At 44.0% G+C, this 21,669-nt stretch overlaps 2 long non-coding RNA genes across 2 annotated transcripts; one reads left to right on the top strand and one right to left on the bottom strand.

The window, feature by feature from the left end:
- Positions 1–446: 446 nt before the first annotated feature.
- On the bottom strand, positions 447–4,073 carry LOC135051246 (uncharacterized). The gene is made up of 2 exons (XR_010242128.1): positions 3,822–4,073; positions 447–1,752 (listed from the first exon to the last, which is right to left on the bottom strand). It is a non-coding gene; the product is annotated as an uncharacterized LOC135051246 (long non-coding RNA).
- An 83-nt stretch (positions 4,074–4,156) lies between these two features.
- On the top strand, positions 4,157–18,472 carry LOC135051247 (uncharacterized). Its single transcript, XR_010242129.1, has 3 exons — positions 4,157–4,910; positions 18,171–18,242; positions 18,312–18,472. It is a non-coding gene; the product is annotated as an uncharacterized LOC135051247 (long non-coding RNA).
- Positions 18,473–21,669: the final 3,197 nt, after the last annotated feature.

A 21,669-nucleotide genomic window follows, 5' to 3' on the forward strand; every position in this document is an offset into this window, starting at 1 on the left:
AGAAATGGTACATATATGTATAGTAATGTTTCAAATAATACACAAGTCTCTGAAAGACGTTCACACAGCAAGGACAATGCACATCCACTGGAGAGGCGTACCCAAACTCACTTCCCAAATGAAAGGAACAAGCCTATAAAGGTATCTTTTTTATCCACCTCTGTGTCAGAGAATCATTGGTTTGAAAGAAGACCCCCTTTACCAAGGAAATAGGCGTACCTCACTCACACAAGCAAGGTGTATTTGAAACATATAAAGGTATCTTTTCCACTGTGTAAGATGAATGTAAGGCGTACCCTAATCACGGCAATAAAGATTATGTTCAAACACATCTGGGTTTCTTTCAATGGGTGACCGTGTTGATTTTTTACATCAATTTCATGTGTGTGTGTGTGTGTGTGTGTTCCAACATAGGCGTAAAAAAAAAAAAATATGTATAGATCACGATCAATCCATAAAAAGATATTTATTAAAAAAACGCCCAATACATTCAGGGTGTAACACAGCACAATCAATAAAAAGTGTGCAAAAGTTCATAAGATGTTGAAGCAGCTTGACTTATGCATCCAAAAAACAAACAGGAAAAAAATCACAAAATCCTATACATAAAACAAAAAAAATTATTATTATTTTTTTTTTCTTTTACTAAAAGCAGTTCCAGTTCCTACCTAAATGGTAAAACGAAAGGTCCACACTCTCAGCTGGTCAACATGTTTCGGCCTAACAGGCCTTTATCAAGACATACTGAGAGAGTGGAAAGACCAGGAATTTATATGCTGAGAGACCAATCAGAACATTTCTAATTATGACATCATCATTAAATGCCATTTTAACATGATAAGAAACCCTTGTCAAAATTACAAAAAAACATTCATCAATAAATTTTAAATAAATTAACAATGATGATAAAAAAAAAAGCAACATTGAAATGAGGCATTCTAGATTTTTATTCAGATAATCTCCATGGCAACTATATCCACAGAATGGTGTCGGACATGTATTCACCTACATCGGTGACTGCCAGCATGGATTAATTATACTGGTGAGGCTTCTACAGCAAAGTACCAATGAAGGTGCTATATAACTTAAACTTACAACATGTGAATATTTACTGCACATAGATCGCGCGCCGTTACCATGGCAACGCGATCTAAATAAAGGGGAAGTGACGTCAATAAATCCCAGGCACGATTTGTAGAACACAGCTTGGTTATGTGCCGTTACCATGGTAACGCGGTCACGAACAGAGGAAATGACGTCTGCATAGCGATGACGCGGCTCTTGGCACGCATCATGGAGCGCAAGCCGGGTTCCCCACATACTGTCTATTAGACAGGAAATACTATGTGCATCTCGAAAATTAACGAATAAATATCTTATGGTAATTTATGATATTTGAAAGTCCGTTGTTGATTCGGATCTTTCCAGTTACATAACAGCATAAATTTAGTTTTTAAAATAATAAAGGGTAATAGATATTCATCCTTCCTTACTTCTCAAGAAAGGATGCTGGAACGGCCATCTTTAAGATGGGCAAATACCGTCCACATAATGTTCAATAAATGGGAAAAAAAGAAGAAATGACCTTTGAACCATACCGTGTGTGTATGCATGTATTATGACACCATATATAATTGCCATAGATATTCCCGAAGTACATCATGTCGCATAGAAGAACTTAATAAATGTCGAATAAGTCATTTCTTCGCCAACTGTAGTTATTTGGAATTGAAAGAGCCTTGGTCTAAAAAACTGAAGAAACAACAATCAGGGTCGTTTTTAAAAGCATATGAATCAATAGACAGATTTATATATCATCCTCACAAAAACCATTTAAGCTCAAAGTCGTTATTTAGACCCCCTGGAGTCAAGGTGTTACAGTTGTAGATGAGACTCATTTCTGCCCTTGCTAACTGTTTTGAACTGTCTTTGAGCCTTATATTCCCCTTAATTGATTTTACTGCATGAAAGGATACAAGCCCTGAAGTAGAACAATTATGTGCATGTTTAAAATGGGCCGAAAGGGCTTGCGTTTCTAGCCCTTTTTTTATATTGCGCATATGTTCGCTTAACCTGACCTTTAAAGGCCTTGAAGTTCTACCAATATAAACCTTATCACATGTACATCTCAGGGCGTATATTACATTTTTTACATTACATGTGATAAATTCCTTGATTTTTATCACAAGATTATTCTGTGTTGGTGAGTCCGTTAGCTTGTCCTTGTACCTAGTCTGTAGCCGCTCTTGCTGACTCAAGCCTTGCAGCTGATACTCTGTATTCCTCTTTCTACCGCTGTGCAACTATCCTGTCGCTTTTTAACACTGTGTTAGCTGTGCGTAGAAGGGCTACCGTTTTCCAATAATCGGGTATACTGAAGGAGTATGATGCAGCTCTAACAACTCTTTGCCTCTGTTACGTGGGATGAAGCTATAGCTGTCCCTAGGAGAGTGCTATATGGCCAGTTCAGTACAGGGACCTGGGAGAGAGTTCCTATGCAGCGCTCTACTGCTTGACCATGCTTACTGGCTTAAACTGGTGTTGCACCTGGTGTCATGGTGTAGGCACAATAGTGACAGGCTGTGCTGCGTGCGGCTTTTACTAACCTAGTCCTGCTGTCTGTGTAGCTCTTTATGCGAGGTGGTTGCAGCCTTCCAGGATGGGAGGACTCTGTCGCTGAGGGGATGCAGTCAGTTTACCTCCAATCAAAATCCCGACGTTCAAAATCTTGACACCAATTAACCAATGGTCAAAATCCCGACAAGGTCAAAATACCGACATGGACAAAATACCAACATTTAAAAGACCAACAAGGTCAAAATACCTACATGTAAAATGCCGACAGGTCAAAATACCAACATGAGTTTTTCATAATTTTTTTCATTGAAACTGACTTGTTTATACTTTACCATCCCAGTGGACCTGGAGGGGGAATATAATAGTGTGCCGAGCGCAGCCATGTGAGGGGACGCGGTGCACTTTATATGGTGTCCATGTTGACTTATGTCGACATACACACACAAAAACAACCAAAAACGCATGGCGGTATTTTGACCTGTCGGCATTTTACATGTAGGTATTTTGACCTTGTCTGTATTTTAAATGTTGGTATTTTGTCCATGTCGGGATTTTGACCTTGTCGGGATTTTGACCATCGGTCAATTGGTGCCGGGATTTTGAACGTCGGGATTTTGATTGGAGGTATTTCATACCGATCCCTCGCTGAGAGGGCCGCCCCCCTTAGGGACTCTCAACAGGGTGGGTCTGCCTTCATTCCGTCTCTAGACCGCCTCCAGCCTGGATCTTTACTGCAGTTGCCGTCCTGCTGCCACTCCAGTCAAGCTCCGCCTCGATCCCAGCCTACTCCGGAGCCGCGGCCGGCTCCTAGTTATGCTGGCTTGGAGAACGGGCTGCCGCAAGCGCACCCAGGGGGGGTCAGGTCCCGCTGATCTCTGCACCTGTTCACCGGGATCACCCAAGCTGCCTTCGATGCACTGCCCAGTCCTAATGGCGCGGCCCACAATCCGGTAAGGGCTTTTACTCACTCCTCTCAGGATGGCTCTTTGCGCGGAACCGTATACGGTCTCTCCTTGCTATTATTAGTTCTCACTGTACAGTAGGTAAGAAGTCACTAGTCTCTATTTAGAAGGCATACTCAGGGTGCAATGCATTATGACAGTTCTCACCCTCAGCTGGATATCCTGCTAATCCCTGCTTTGCTGTTACGCTGTTCTATGTAAGTGCAAACTGAAGGGTAATACTCTGCTGGAGAAATAGGGATTGCTAGGTGACACAGGGAGCAGGCTTTCTACTGTACTCACTGTAGACACCCACTCTGCTTCCAGCGCTGCAGCAGTTGCAAATTAGAAGTAGCACTTTATAGACTTTTACTGAGTGGCTTTCCCACACAGCCACTGCCTGTCAGCTGCTCTCAGTGGCACCTCCATTTTCTGACAGGAATTTTCCACTGCCAGAGATGCCCTCCTCTCTCACAGCTACCTCAGACTGTGTCCTGACCAACTGTCATCCCTCCAACTGTCTCTGGTCATGTGACCTGCCCCTGACCTCCAGAGCTGCTGCCAAGGCTGCTGGGAATTATCTGCCAGTATAATCAAATGTACATACTCTGTACTCATATAGCAGGGTATTACACGTGCAAACGCATAGTCGCCGCCCACTGGGAAGTGTATTTTAGCTTTGCAAATGTGCGAACGCCTGTGCAGACGAGCACTACAAAAATAGTTTATACAGTTTCTGAGTAGGTCTGAACTTACTCAGCCGCTGCAATCATTTCAGCCTGTCCGGTCCCGGAAATTACGTTAGACACCCGCCCTGCAAATGCTTGGACACGCCTGCGTTTTTCCAACCACTCCCAGAAAACGGTTAGTTGACACCCATAAATGCCTTCTTCCTGTCAATCTTCTTGCGATCGGCTGTGCGAATGGATTCTTCATTAAATCCATCGCCCAGCAATGATCCCCTTTGTACCCGTATGACGCGCCTGCGCACTGCGGTGCATACGCATGCGCAGTAGTGACCTGATCGCTGCACTGGGAAAAAATGCAGCGTATGATCAGGTCGGAATGAGCCCCTTAATGAGATATTTTGTGAGAGTTCTCCTGTTTTTTTATAAAGTGGCAATCATTTACATGGCAAATCCATCCCTCCCCCTTCCCCATCTCTAGGATATAATTTTTTAACAATTATGTCTTATCCTATCGGCAAATATTTTATAGCATTTACCAGTTGCCAAATTTCTGAAAAATTACGTAAGACAGATATAATGGAAGAAATTGGTCCAGAGGAGAAGAATAAAATTCAGAAAGAAAGAGATGGCAGCCGTCATCAAAAGAGTGAAAATTAAGCAGACTCACAATAGTGGTTATTATGGACAAACTCATGGAAATACAGTAAGTCCACCTAGTCATCCTGATTTACCTATTTTTCCTGATTTACCTATTTTTCCTGATTTACCTAGTCATCCTGATTTACCTAGTCATCCTGATTTACCTAGTCATCCTGATTTGAGGAGACATGGATTCTGAAAAAGTTTCCATGGGGTAAATTTACTAAAAAAAGTGAAGATAGTGCCCATAGCAAACAAACAGATCATGTTAGCTATCATTTATCTATTGCATTCTAGAAAATTATAAAATTTCATTGGTTGCTATTGGTAACACCTCCTCTTGTTCTGTTTTAAAAAGCTTTAGTAAATCTTACCCCAGGTCTCAAGTACTCAGTTTTCATGTTAGATTGGGTATGATAGGCTGATAATACATGTAGCCTAATAGTGAGAGCTTTACATAAAGTACGATACAATTCTGAAAAAAATACACTCCCCACAATGCATTGGGTATGGGAACTAATTTTTTTTTTATTTGTTTATTTTATTATCAATTCACTGTACTTTCTATGGATGAGCTCATCTTGTTATGACTGCAGGACAAGTCCCCATATGAAACAATGGTAGAACTGCAATGTTTGAGAGAAAGACTATAAAAAATAACTGCTGCTTTGTTGACTAAGACAGCGCTTCCTATTCTCCTGAGTTTTTATTTATTAACTGGGTTTTGGTGAGTTGGGAATGACTAGTAAATTAATTGTCAGCAAATAACTGAAATTCAGACAAATTTCAAAACCACCTCACATCCATGTTATACAGCACCCTGAGAGTTGCAGTAGGGAGATGGAAATGTACTTATATGTTTGTGAAGACAAGCAGCTCTGCTATGCTCCATACCGCACACAACAAACATTGGGGGTCATTCCGAGTTGATCGTAGCTGTGCTAAGTTTGGCACAGCTACGATCGTAAACTCAGACATGCGGGGGGATGCCCAGCAACAGGGCTAGTCCGCCCCGCATTTCAGTGCCGCCCCCCTCCCCCCCGCACAAATACAAAAGCATCGCACAGCGGCGATGCCTTTGTATTTGAGGGGTAACTCTCGGGCAAACGGCAGGAGCTGTGCTGGCCGGGAGTTACTCGTCGCTCCTGCTGGCCCTGCAGCGGCTGCGTGACACGTCACGCAGCTGCCGTGGCCCGCCCCCGGCATTGGCCGGACCGCTCCCCCTAAACGGCGGCTTAACACCGCCGTTCAGCCCTCTCCCGCCCAGCAACCACCTCTGTCTCAGAGGCAATTGCTGGGCACCGACGACTGCCATGCGCTGGCGCACTGCGGCGTCGGCGCATGCGCAGTTCCGACCCAATCGCTGCGCTGCGACAAACTGCAGCGAGCGATCGGGTTGGAATGACCCCCATTGTACAGGGAGTTCATAAAGTACCTCCGCAGTGACTGTGTACAAAGCAAGTCTCCACACATGAGTAATATGACAATATAATCATTTCTAAACACTTTGGGGCTAATTCAGGTTGGATCCAACCTGAATTATTGCCCATCCTGCGCATGCGCCCACACTTTCTCCGGGTGGGGGCCGCAAAAAATGCGTTCGACTCTGCCCGTAAATCATGCAGAGGTGGTCACGGGGGGAGGGGCACTGCTCCATTTCCAGGGCGGAGACGAGCTTTGCGGGGGTGAAGGTGGCCAAACAGGGGCGGCAAGACCGTGGGCGTGTCGGGATGTGATCACTGCGGCTGCGTGACGTCACACACAACCGCCGTGATTGGGAACATGGCGGCGGGCCTTATGCGGCAGGCAGGAGGCATCTTCTATTTCTGCTAACAAGCAGAAATTGCTATACGTTCGCAATTTCTGCTTGATGAAGGGGGTAGGCGGCGGTCAGTATGCTGGGCGGCCTTGCCCTACGATGGACGGCACCCAGCATGCTAGCAAAAGGATTGCAAATTCTGCTAAATAGCAGAATTTACAATCCTTACTGAATTAGGCCCTTTATTCGCATGAACCTAAAGAATTTGTTACTGAAGGTCAATTTTAATTGATCAAACTTAATCAATATCAATATTATGTTACTAACAGATATTATTGATAGTTAGTAAACTTCATGTGAACTATTCAGGAAAGAAGAAGTATGCATTTGCTATTAAAACAAGACTACAGTTAAGAAGTGATATTCCACGAGAATCCAGTTAAGAATTGGTTGAGATTTTATTGGCATGAATGCCCCCAAGAAGAGGTACAGAGATAGAGTTGCTACATATAAGAGTTGCTACATGTAAAAAATAAATATTGGAGACACAGTGGGTGCATGGACAAACTGAGGATGCGTTGCCATTGCCCCTCCCAAAACAAAGTTTGAAATATACTATGCGGCATTGCAAGCTCAGTGCAGGCGGCTGTAGGACCCCTATGCAAGCCCTCACAACAGCTGCAGCTCATTTACTGATCAGAAAGGTGGATTTCATGTGCATACGATGCCCTATAAGTAACCGTCATGTAAATCACAGAGAAAAGAGAATAACTTCAGACCACTGAGCTATAGAGCAAGTAGCAAAAACGTACCTACAGCAGAATGTAGTGACCCTCTTTGACTTTATGGGATACAGTAATTACAAGCACATGTGAGAAACCCCCATTTGGGCAGTACGGATAGTGTAATGATTAGCATTACTACCTCACAGCACTGAGGTCATGGGTTCAATCTCCACCAAGGCTCTAATTGTGTGGAGTTTGTATATCCTCCCCATACTTGCGTGGGTTCTTCTGGGTACTCCGGTTTCTTCCCACAATCTGAAAATATACTGGTAGGTTAATTGGATCACAACAAAATTAACCCTAGCATGAATGTGTGTGCATGTACATGTGGTAGGGAATATAGATTGTAAGCTCCACTGGGGAAGGGACTGATGTGAATGGCCAAGTGTTCTCTGTAAAGCGCTGTGGAATATGTGTGCGCTATATACATTACTGGAAATAAATAAATAATAATAAATAAGCTGCAGCCATGCTTTGGTTTATCACATCTAATTCCCGCACCCGGCTTGGGCCACACATAGCGTTTTTGACGGACCCGTTTCACAGGACCCCCGTCCGGCGAAAACACTGTGTGGATTCACACATAGGGGTATGTTTACAAAGAATCATATTTTGGCCGATTTCAGTCGAAATAGAAGTCGACTGATATCGGGCGTGCAAAATTGCAACTTTTTGTTTTTGTAATCGGTAATTTACTAAGCTACCATGTTTGTCATATTCGTATTTTCCGATGTCGATGTCATTCGTATTTCTGGTGTGTGTTTTCCGGCCGTATGTGTTTGTGTCCGGCCGAACATGGATATCTGGATGCATATTCACAATCAGACACTGCCTCCCCTGCAGCACTGTCACATGGTGGTTTCCACTTCTCACACACATCTAATAGTAAAGGTGGTGGGGTCGGAATCTTACTGTCACAGTTTTCACATACACTGTTCTACCTCAGGTTCCATCACTCGCATTCACCTCATTTGAAGTTCACTCTATCAGGATTTTCACCCCCTTCTCTCTGCGTGTTGCAGCTATCTATCGCCCTCCTGGGCAACCTAAACAACAATTTCTAGAAGATTTCTCTGCCTGGCTCCCACACTTCTTATCCTCTGACATCTCCACCATCATTATGGGCGATTTCAATATAGCTCTTGACAGTCCACAATCTGTTCATGCATCCAAACTCCTCTCTCTAACCTCCTCTCTTGGCCTAACCCAATGGTCCAACTCCTCTACCCACCATGAGGGCCACTGCCTTGATCTTGTGTTCACCAGGCTCTGCTCAGTTTCCGAATTCACTAACACTCCTTTCCCTCTCTCTGATCACAACCTGATCACCTTCACAATCTCTTCTATTACTTTAAATTCTAGGACACTAAAACCAAGCAAGCCTCCTCTAACCCGCAGAAATACTAACAATATACATTTTCAACAACTTTCCACTTCTCTGCAACAACTGCTCTCACCAATCTCTACATTTACTACACCTGACACTGCTGTATCACACCTGCACCAGACCCTAGAGAGTGCCCTTGATGAAGTGGCTCCAGCTACCCATCACACTCCACGTAGGCTTAGATGCCAACCATGGCATTCTAAATCAACAAGACACTTACAAAAACTGTCACGTAAAGTAGAACGTCAGTGGCGGAAATCTCAGAATCCAAGTGACTTTCTCACATATAAGACTACCTACCACTCCTATCGTCAGGCCCTGGACACTGCCAAACAAACATATTTCCAATCTCTCATCTCTTATCATGCCAACAACCCCAAGCGACTTTTTAATACATTTAAATCACTTCTTTACCCTCCCTCACCTCCCCCACTAGCTACTATCCGTGCACAAGAACTTGCTTCCTACTTCAAGGATAAGATTGATAAAATCCGAGATGAAATGGTATGCTCTAACTCAGCCAGTGACCTGCTCAATTCCCTACCTGAACCCTCTGGCACTTTCTCTTCATTTGATCCCACAAGTGAAGATGAAGTATCAACACTCTTTTCATCCTCCTACTCCACTACCTCTCCTTAGGATCCTATACCCTCACAGGTCAGTAAAACTTTGTCTCCTGTGCTTATCCCAACCTTAACTAAAATCTGTAATCTCTCTCTCTCTACTGGTATCTTTCCCTCTCTGTTTAAACATGCAGTCATTACTCCCATTCTAAAAAAACACAACTCTGACCCAAACACACTCTCTAACTACCGTCCCATTTCCCAGCTACCCAGTCCCTCCAAGCTACTTGAGAGGCTTGCCTACACTCGCCTTACACACTTTCTTAACTCGCACAACTTATTGGATCCACTTCAGTCAGGCTTTCGTGCCCAACACTCCACAGAGACGGCACTGACCAAAGTAGTGAATGATCTAGTCACTGCTAGATCAAAAGGCCATTACACACTACTTATTCTTCTAGATCTCTCTGCTGCTTTTGACACTGTTGACCACTCTCTTCTCATACAAACACTACAATCCCTAGGTCTTCAGGATACAGCCCTTTCTTGGTTCTCATCCTACCTATCTAATCGCTCTTTCAGTGTTCACTTCTCTGATTCTACCTCCTCTTCTCTACCTCTATCAGTTGGAGTACCGCAAGGCTCAGTCTTAGGTCCTCTGCTTTTCTCAATCTATACCTCCTCTCTTGGTAAACTAATCAGCTCCTTTGGATTTCAGTATCATTTGTATGCTGATGATACTCAAATCTACCTATCCTCCCCAGATTTGTCACCACCAGTATTGGTTCGTGTCACTGGATGCCTGTCTGCCATTTCATCTTGGATGTCATCTCGCCACCTCAAACTCAACATTTCCAAAACCGAATTAATTATTTTCCCACCAGCTAAGAGTAGTTACCAACCTGATATCTCTATAACTGTTGACAATGCAACTATCCACCCCACCCCACAAGCTCGTTGCCTAGGTGTCACCCTTGACTCTGAACTGTCCTTTGTTCCACACATTCAATCTGTCTCTAAATCATGTTACATGCACCTTAAAAACATATCCAAAATACGCCCTTATCTTACACAAGACACTGCAAAAACTCTAATTCATGCACTCATCATCTCCCGCATTGATTATTGTAATAGTCTCCTTACTGGTCTTCCCAAACATAGGCTATCACCACTTCAATCCATTTTAAATGCAGCTGCGAGGCTAATCTTCCTCGCCAGACGTTCTTCATCTGCTGATCCGCTCTGTCAGTCCCTCCATTGGTTACCGGTATTCTACCGTGTCAAATATAAAATACTTTTACTTACATACAAGGCTATTAACCAAACTGCACCATCATACATCTCCTCACTCATCTCAAAATATCTCCCTACCAGACCTCTCCGCTCTGCACAAGATCTGCGTCTGTCATCCACATGTATTACCTGTTCCCACTCAAAATTACAGGACTTTACCCGGGCTTCACCCACTCTGTGGAATGCACTCCCACGCACAATAAGACTCTCCTCTAGTCTCCAAACCTTTAAACGTTCTCTGCAAACTCATCTCTTCAGACAAGCCTACCAAATTTCTGACCCACACACATAACCTTCACAGCTTCCCTATCAAGTTACATCCCCTCTGTACAGTCCACATAAACTCACATTTTGTCTTCCAACATTGCTGGGTGATCATATCATATACAACCCATTAAGAACCTAGCAACCTGGGGAACCATTATGTGACAAGTAGCATCTATCCTTGTGTATCAATGCCTATTTCCCTATAGATTGTAAGCTCGCGAGCAGGGCCTTCCTACCTCTGTCTGTCTGTCTGTCTTTACCCAGTTTTGTTCTATAATTGTTGTTCTAATTGTAAAGCGCAACGGAATATGCTGCGCTATATAAGAAACTGCTAATAAATAAATAATAAATAAATAATAAATATTTCGTAATTTTCAAGTGCGGCAGTGTTTTGTGGACAGTGCAGCCGCGATTTTACATTTACTTTCGATTTTGAAGGTGATGCATGATTGGTTGTGTAGAATATTTGGGAGTGTCAAAGCGCAGTTGCTGTAATGTGTTTGAAAGTTGTCTTTATTATTGTATTGTTAGTTATTAATTTGTCATATTTTCTGTCAGTGTTTTTTTCATTTAGTCTCTTGTCAGTGTGTGTGTGTGTGTGTGTGTGTGTGTGTGTGTGTGTGTGTGTGTGTGTGTGTGTGTGTGTGTGTGTAGAGGGTGAGTGTGTTTTGTTTGTCTTTTTTTCAGTGTTCTGTGTTGTTTGTCTTAAGTATGTCACATGCAGAGGTTAGTGAGGTGGAGGAGGTTAGTGAGGGAGTTGAGGTGGAGGAGGTTAGTGAGGGGGGTGAAGCGGAGGAGGTTGGTGAGGAGGGTAAGATTTAGACTTTATGGGGCCCGCCAGTCACACATACCCAATGCGACTGGGGGGCATGGAGACATACACACTGATGACTGGGAGACACGGAGACATACAAACTGGTGACTGGGGGAAGGGGGTAAATGGAGACATGTACACTGGTGACTGGGGGACATGGAGACATACACACTGGTGACTGGGGGACATGGAGATGTACACACTGGTGACTGGGGGAAAGGGGGACATGGAGACATATACACTGGTGACTGGGGGACATGGAGACATACACACTGGTGACTGGGAGACATGGAGACATACAAACTGGTGACTGGGGGAAGGGGGACATGGAGACATATACACTGGTGACTGGGGGACATGGAGACATACACACTGGTGACTGGGGGACATGGAGATGTACACACTGGTGAATGGGGGTGGGGAGAGGGGACATGGCTACGTACACACGGGATGTAGTTACATACCCAACGCGTACACACTGGTGACTGGGGATGGGGGGGGACATGGAGATGTACACTAGTGGCTGGAAGGGATGAGGACATGGAGTCGTACACACTGGTAACTGGGGGTGAAGGGAGGGGGACATGGATACATACACAGTGCTGGTGGGGGGAGGGGGGCATGGAGTCATAACACACTGCTGACTGGGGGGAACATGGAGACATACACATTGGTGACTAGGACTGTGAAGCACATGGACACACACACACTGCTGTTGGGGGGAGGGGGACGTGGAGACATACACACTGTCTGGTGAGGGATGGGACATGGAGACACATACAGTGTCTGGTGGGGGACAAGGGTGCATGGAGATACTCACACTGCTGGTGGGGGACAGGAGGACATGGAGACACACTGCTGGAGGGGGATATGGAGACGTACACACTGCTGGTGGGGGGAGGGAGACACACACTGTCTGGTGGGGGACGATGACATGGAGGTACACTGGTGGGAGACGATGACATGGAGGCACACACACACACACACACACACACACACACACACTGCTGATAGGGGAGGGGGGCATGGAGTCACACTGCTAGTGGGGGAACGGGACATGGAGACACACTGATGGTGGAGGCATGGAGACATACTGATGGGGGAGAGAGGGACATAAAGGCACACATACACTGCTGATGGGGGGGAGGGGGACATGGAGTCATACACTGGTGGGAGGAGGGGGATATGGAGTCACATGCAGTCAGGGTAATACACTGTTAATGGGGGGAGGGGGCATGGAGACACTCACTGGTGGGGGAAGAGGGACATGGAGACACATGCAGTCAGGATCACATACAAACAAAGGCAGAGGTGCCCCTCACCTTGATATTGTAGCTCCAGTAGCTGCTCCCTCCTCTACCACGCTGCCAGCCAGGAGAAAAGCTGAAGTTGAACATGGCATGCCACTGTAGCCCCGCCCCCTGCTCGGGTCAGATGAAAATGTGCTGGGCTCCACCAATCTGGGCTCAGTGCATGCTCCTCTGACCCCACTGTCAGCAGGATCCTCTCTGCTGCTGCTGATGATGATGATGATTATCACAGAGCAGGCACCTGGATCTTCTCTAATGCGGTTCTCCCAAAATCGGGAGAACCGCATGACTTTAGAGAGTGGGCTAGGGGACAGCATTGCCTACACAAAAAAGTCCAGTGGCAGGCGGGCCCACTAGGCGGCCGCTTGTGTTGCCTTTTGGGAAATCCATCTCTGGGCTCCGCAGCCATGCACCAGGACAAAGACAGGACGCAATGTTAAGTTCACTTTTGATGAGAATATGGCCCTGGTGCAGATGATTATGAAGTACCATCAGCAGCTTTTTGGCCCAGAGCACAGCCAGCCTTAGCTATAGGCAGGCTAGGCATTTGCCTAGGGCATCCAAGCATGTCTAGGGGCATCCAAGCATGTCCCTGCAGTATCTCATGCTGGGAGGGAAAGTCTGCAAATTATCTGTTACTTTCTAAATGTATTCAATCAGTACTTGTATACACTGCTGTTTACATTTGTCAAATAGATTGTACACTGTCCCTTGAACTACCTCTGACATGCTTGAATGCCCCTGACTTGTGAGACCTTAGACAGCAGAAGCCCAGTAACTGCAATTCCTGGACCTGTGACATTTTCACTGACTATATAAGTTTATTACTGGATGGCTCCTTATGATACCATATGTGTATCGTGAAAGACTGCTCCACATAAATCTGACATCACCTATACTGCTTGTGCACATGGGGGAGGGGGACCCTGCTATCCTGTGTCCCTTATCCCTGTGCAAACCCCAGGTGTCTGTAGGGATATAACATGGGCAGTGTTGTCCCCACACTTTATTCCTCAGTCAGTCCATGCCGTAAAATTTCCTTTCCATCCAGAACTGTAATGTGGTCAGTAAGTTGCGTTGCGCTATTTCTATGTGAAACGTCAGTGCAGCGTGACTTTCAGATGCGTCAGACTGGAAAACAGAGCATATTGCTCCCGCAATATAAAATAAAGGGCATGCAGTTGCCGGGAGTAACAGACACCAGCAAACACACTGCACAGTGAAGAGAATGGACAGTTGCTACATGTTTGATACTGGTCTTTTTGTATAACCAGCAAGTATGGCAGTATCTAGACTTTGCTGCCATCTGTGTTCAAACAGCAAGCTAAAATAAAGGATGAGGCTTGCGAAGGACGGCATACCCTGTGAGGTCACATCCCTTGTACAGGTGCCCCTTTAATGGGTGCGAACACAAGCACTCACCCATCCTGCCACCCCATCTCACAAAACGCAGTCACGTATCTAGGGAGCTGCATGAGCGCACACACTGACTGCAAAAACACCAGCAAGCAAAAGTAAGTTTTATTAAAAAAAAAAAAAAAAGATACTAGCATTACTAATGTGGGGCATATATGTAAGGTGAATTTCTGTGTGGAATTATGTGTATTATGGGCATTACTAATGTGGTTCATATGTGTAAGGTGCATTATTGTGTGGAATTTTGTGTATTATGGGCATTACTGTAGGGCATTATGCAGGGTTGAACTGGCCCACAGGGGCACAGGGTAACCCCCGGTGGGCCCCACTGCCTGAGTGTTGCTGGATCAGATGCAGAACTAGCGAAAGTGCCAAGGGGCACACCATCCAAAATTTTGCCTAGCACATCAAATTGGCCCAGAGGCTGCTAAGGTCTCATCCCGTAAGAAAACAGTCATCTGGAAGGTGGTTGATGCTGTTAATAGTTAGTGCTTGGTGAGGCGAACCGGGGAGACATGTAGAAAGAGGTTCTATGATATAAAGCGCCGTGTGAAAGCCAAAATGTCTAAGGAGGCCAAGTCTGCACGCGAAACAGGAGGTGGGCGTCCTTTTGTGGCCTCTTATTTATTTTATGAGGAGCCCCTGCAGAACCTGATTCCTCGGAAGTAGTGAGGGGAACTTATGTCCGGGACTCAGATCGGCCCAAGTAGGCCTGTTACACTGACAGCAAACACTTTACTGATGGAGCTATTTGCTCCTATACAGGAAGCGTGAGAAATTATAGCTATACAAAGGTACGTGTAATTGTCAGAGAAGTAACTTCATATAGTTAGAATTCTCATATTTCCTATACAGGAGCAAACAGCTTCATCAGTAAGGTGTCTGCTTCCAGTGTACTAGGTCGTGGGTTCTAATCCTGGGTATGACACTTGTAAAATGTGTATCTACAGTATAATAAGAAGGGTGTGATTTGTAAGGTGCAGGGACCAGTGAGGTAATTGGCCACAGAAAAGATAGAGGCAGCTATCAATTAACTTAATTCAGTTGTGTCCCAGAATGGGAGGAGAGGTGCCCCATTCAGAGCAGGATCCTGGAGGCAGTTGTATTGGTCAGTAATAATGAAGCATGTTTTTTAATAGTCATTTTCTCATTGTGTATGCTGACAACACTGAAATATATGTTGTGAGGGTTTTTTTTGTGGCTTGTATTTTTTATGTATGTTATGGTGAGAGTGTGAATTATTTTTCATGGATTTTGTGGTAGAATCATGCACACCATTTATTTATTTATTTTTTTATTTTATGGGTATTGTGCATAAAAATTATTAAAACCATACTTTCATGTGCATTGTATGTTTTCCCAATGAAAGAGAGGTGGTGTTTTTTTAGAATATAGGGGGTAATTCTGAGTTGATCGCAGCAGCACGTTTGTTAGCAATTGGGCAAAACCATGTGCAGTGCAGGGGGGGCAGATATAACATTTGCAGAGAGAGTTAGATTTGGGTGGGTTATTTTGTTTCTGTGCAGGGTAAATACTGGCTGGTTTATTTTTACACTGCAATTTAGATTTAAGTTTGAATACACCGCACCCAAATCTAACTCTCTCTGCACATGTTATATCTTCCCCAGTGGCGTAAGTTCATCCCAGTTGCCCAGCCCAGAGGCAAGATAAATATTGGTGCCCCCCTATTTCTTATATCAAGATAAGTGTGTGTGTGTGTGTGTGTGTGTGTGTGTGTGTGTGTGTGTGTGTGTGTGTGTGTGTGTGTGTGTGTGTGTGTGTGTGACAGCAGACACTTTATTAATGGAGCTATTTGCTCCTGTAGAGGAAGCATGAGAATGCTAACTATATGAAGTTACGTGTAATTGTCAGAGAAGTATCTTCATATAGTTAAAATTCTCATATTTCCAATACAGGTGCAAACAGCTTCATCAGTAAGGTGTTTGCTTCCAGTGTAATAGGTTGTGGTTTCTAATCCTGGGTGTGACACTTGCAACCTCAACCGCTGATGCAAAGTTCCCACCATTGGATACAATGGAGCGCCTATGTGCTACATTGTATCTCGAGTGCGCCGCCTGACAGCTCAGACGCACACAGCCAATCAGGAGAGTGCCACGACGTGGCTCTTCCTGATTGGCTGAAGGGACCCTCTATGATCCCGTCAGTCGGGGAAAGGGGTCCCATGTGTAAACATGGGACCCCTTTCAGTGCGTGGATCGGGTTTTGCGTTTTATTATTTTGCCAAGTACATGGATTACAAACTAAGAAGAGGACCGATCTACACAGGATTTTTGTGAGTATAATTTTATTTACAGATAACCCGTGGATTCTACATGGAGAAGGGGACCGAGCCTCGTGTCAACATAGGTAAGTATGTGTGTGTCGGTGTGCATGTATGTAATAAAGTTTTACTATCACGGTGTGTGTGTACTGTTTTTATTTGTTTTTTTTTTGCAGTAGAACTACAGGTACCAGTGGGCCCGTTTTTCCCCCGCATGCTGGTACTTGTGGTTCTCCAAGTACCAGCTTCCGGGGGAGGCTTGATGGGACTTGTAGTTCTGCTACAAAAAACAATATATTTTTTTTGACACTTGGCCATAAGCCTCCCATCCGCCGCCCTTGGATGGGGGGGGACAGCCTCGGGCTTCACCCCTGGCTCTTGGGTGGCTGGAGGGGGGGACCCCTTGATTTAAGGGGTCCCCACTCCTCCAGGGTACCCCAGCCAGGGGTGACTAGTTGGGGATTTAATGCCACGGGCGCAGGGACCAGTATAAAAGTGTCCCCCGGCTGTGGCATTATCTCTCCAGCTAGTGGAGCCCGGTGCTGGTGTGAAAAATACGGGGGACCCCTACGTCTTTTGTCCTCCGTATTTTTTGCACCAGGACCGGACGCAGAGCCCGGTGCTGGTTGTTAAAATACGGGGGATCCCCTGTCAATTCCCCCCCCCCCCCGTATTTTTACAACCAGGACCGGCTCAAAGAGCCCGAGGCTGGTTATACTTAGGAGGGGGGACCCCACACATTTTTTTTCAGGGTTTTTAACCCATTCCCACCCATCCCACTGAAAAACATGCTCTGATCTCTCCATATTATTTTAGTCAGTAAAAAAAAAAAATATTCTTTTAAAAAATATATTAAATAATACTTGTGGCTCCTAATAGACAAACCAAGTAGATAATCCCTTCTAATATAAATAGATATGCTATTAGCAACAAAAAAACACACAAAAAACATGTTTTTTAAAAAATGTATTAGATCCCGCCAGCAAAATGAGGCGGACTGAAATTGACGAAATGACTGTCGAAAAGCACTGTTGTCGAATCGACATTCTTCAATTGAATATACTTTTGTCGAAAAGCCGCATTTTTACCATTAAAGACATGTCGAATTTGACAACTGTCGAATTGCAAAAAGTCGAATCTGAAACTGCCGTTTTTTTTGTCGAAAAGTACTGTATTGCATTGTCGAATCTTTTTTTGTGTCGAAAATGCCCTGTTTTTTGACATTTGCGGCAATTCGACCGCAATTGCATATGGCCCATAGTTGTTTAGAAAGAATGCAAACATTTTTGATAATGTATTTTTTTTATATATTATATAATAATAATAATATATTATTATAAAATTATTTTGAAATTATGATAAACAAGAGTTTTTAATTCATTAGTAGCAACATATGTGTGTTGTTTGAATTGTTTTATTTAAAATGTAGTGATTCATATTCACTTGCAGCCTCCAAAAAGTCACAATCAACCTCTGGGCCACTCTCCACCCCTACTGATGCTGAGGATTCTGATGATGTTGGTAAGTACATTAGCATTGGGTGTGTTTTTACATCAATTTGGATACAATATTAAATTTATTTCTTTTTAGGTCCATCTACACACGGGTTGCCAGAACGGAAACACAGTCTGGGTGTGTCTTCACGGCCAGTACACATCACAACACCATGTCCATGCATGTCGGAGGTATCAGCCATCCCACCAATGCAACTCCTCAACAGCCCGAAGCCATTGTCACCACATTCGCCACACCTGACTGGTGAGTAAAGAAAAGAAAAAAACACACACACAGTTTACCATAAGTCAAACACTGGGCTAAATCTTCAAAGATGGAATTTCTATTTAAGATGGAATATTGGCCATTGCAACCAATCATATTCTACTTATCATTTATGTTACACCTTACAGTATAAACATCTTGGAATGTGATTGGTTGGTATGTGCAATGTCCAAGCTCAAAAAGAACACCCATCTTAAAAAAATTACTCCTTTGTAGTTTCCCCATTTAAGGCAGCAGTGGTGATGTAAATAATGCACCGCTAACAAACTTATCATTATGGTCTTAAATTACTTAAACTACAATAATTGATGGACATACAGTATGTTGACCATAGCCAGCAAACAAAATCTAAATATAATTTAGCAAATTATTGACCCAAACAATTCAACAAATATTCAAAATGTGGATAAGTACAACATCCACTAATTAATAATTAAACATTAACATTAACATTTAACATTAACATTTGTAGCCCTAGGAAACAAAACACATAGTTAATAAGCTTATACTTACACACAACTGGTCTCTCATTTCAGGGGAACCCATTCTTCACTCAACTCAGCCAGGCCAAGTGCAGGAACCTGACAATGAAGATACATTCACTTTAAATCTCACAGCAATACCACTGCCTGACCCAACAACTACCCAGTTGTCTACTCCGCCCACTCAAAGAACACCACAACAGGACATAAGCCCTACCACACCACTACCACAGTCTCAGGAACAGGCTTTTTGGGATGGGTGTGGATCATTAGATCGACAGTGTCTAGGTCGACAATATTTAGGTCGACCACTATAGGTCGACAGTCACTAGGTCAACAGGGTCATAAGGTCGACAGGGTCATAAGGTCGACATGTTCTAGGTCGACCGGTCAAAAGGTTGACATGAGTTTTTTATGTTTTTTTGGTGTCGTTTTCTTCGTAGAGTGACCGGGAACCCCAATTAATGCACCGTGTCCCCTCGCATGGCTCGCTTCACTTGCCATGCTTCGGACACAGATTACCATTCCAATCGTAGTCCGCGTGGCTCGTTAAGTATGAAAAAGTAAAAAAAAAGATTTATTTTTTTAAAAACTCATGTTGACCTTTTGACCTGTCGACCTAGAACATGTCAACCTTCTGACCCTGTCGACCTTCTGACCCTGTCGACCTAGTGACTGTCGACCTATAGTGATCGACCTAAACATTGTCGACCTAGACACTGTCGATCTTCAGACCGGATCCCTTTTGGGACAGCTGGTCCACCCAGCAAGCCAGTAACTTAGATTGTTTGTGCAGGCAAACCCAATGTATTGCTAGTCTGGCCCATCACATCCCAAGATTATGCAGAAGCAACATCAGACAAACCACAGAACTCACCAGAATGGCTAACACCCTGGAATTAATGAGGACAGACAAAAATAGGATGCTAGACACATACCAACGAATCATGGATGAGAATCACAGGCTCCATCAATCATACCTGCAGATTTTAACTGCAACACAAAACACACAAGAAAACATGGTCAGAATAATGGAAACCCACACGACAGCCACTAGAGTCTTGAATGTCACTCTTACTACCCTAACCCAGCATCACAGTCATCACTCTGAGCAAACAAGTACCAGTTCAACAGCCACAACCCCTTTAGTGTCACTTGTAACCTCACCACCAAGACGTTCTGGATGAACACGACCAGACACAAGTGGGAAAAGCCCATCCAGATCCAGAGGATGACCTGCAAAATAATTGTTCATAATCATGTGTTTGAAATGGACATTGATAATTGTATGCAAGTAGCATTTTACAAGTTCTTTACAAAATTAAGGCCATAGTTTATTATTTGAAAACAAATGTTACTAATTAACATATCCAAAACTAAAACCAAGGCAAAAAATAAAAATGTTGTCTGACAATTATTTCTAGAGTAATTACAAGCAACATACTTCACATGCAGCAGTGGTTAAGTACTGATATAGAAAAGAGTGTTTTTAATAACAGTTAATTCTATTTTTAACAATTACCTTAGGGAGATGTGAAAGCATGGGCAAACATACACAAAGCTAACACAATTCCACATAGAATAGTGTGCTACTATAATGTCTAATCCAAATTTACTTGCATTTCTTAGTTTTTTTTTTTTTTGTTTTTCCTTTTTTTCCCCCTTTTTTCTTTTTTTTTTTAAATTGTTTATTTTAATTTTTAGGTTATAAATATTACAATAACCTCCCACCACACGTGGGGTGGGCCGTTTCGTTTAACAATATACTACCAAAAGCAGAAATATAACCTTAAGACAAAGAACATGCGGTTCCCATAATGCAAAAAAAAAAAAAAAAGGTAAGAATGGTTAAAGAAAATAAGAGCCAATAACCATACATTGTTAAAACGAGAAACAGCGATGAATTATGCATTGGGGTGAACAGAGGCTATACAATCGGATGGGAACCAAGGATTAAACTCGTGACTATAGCAATAAAAAGAAAAAGACTAAAGAGAGAAAGCATGAAGAGAGAGAAGAAAAGACGGGAAAGACGGGGAGGGAATAGAGTAGGGGGGGGGGGGGGGAGAGACAGGGTTGGAGGGGCCGCCGGTGCGCCCCCGGACTCCGCTAACCTCGCTCAAGGCGCTAGTACAAAATGGAAAGTACTACTTGAGGAACACGAAGAGGACATACTAAGGGTAATCCCAAATCTACTCGTCAGGTTAGGAGATTACAGAGATCATAGTAGGAGAGCCATCGAGCCCCCGGGGGATCGTAATCTACGTGCGGGAGCCTGAGAGTCGAACCATAGTTCCCAAATCAGGAGAAACTGGAAAGATCTATTATGAAAGTATGCAGTGATTTTTTCCATGCTTGCGAAGTCCCATACTTTATTGATGACCTGTTTAATAGGGGGGGGGCTCCCTCTGTTTCCATTGGAGGGCAATTGAGCACCGGGCTGCGTTTAAGATCTGTGTCAGTAATTTACCGGAGTTTGGGGGTGCGTTAGCAATGGGGAGGCCTAGCAGAAAGGACCAAGGGTCTTTGTATACCTGGGTCTGGAGCACTGCGCTCAACAGGCGTGCGACTGAGTCCCAAAATAGCATGATTTTAGGGCACGTCCACCATATGTGGAGGAAAGAGCCATGCCCGCCGCATCCTCTCCAGCACATGGGCGAAGAGGAGGGAAACATTTTGTGGAGTCT

This window comes from Pseudophryne corroboree, chromosome 2, assembly GCF_028390025.1.
Source record: "Pseudophryne corroboree isolate aPseCor3 chromosome 2, aPseCor3.hap2, whole genome shotgun sequence".
NCBI lineage: Eukaryota > Metazoa > Chordata > Amphibia > Anura > Myobatrachidae > Pseudophryne > Pseudophryne corroboree.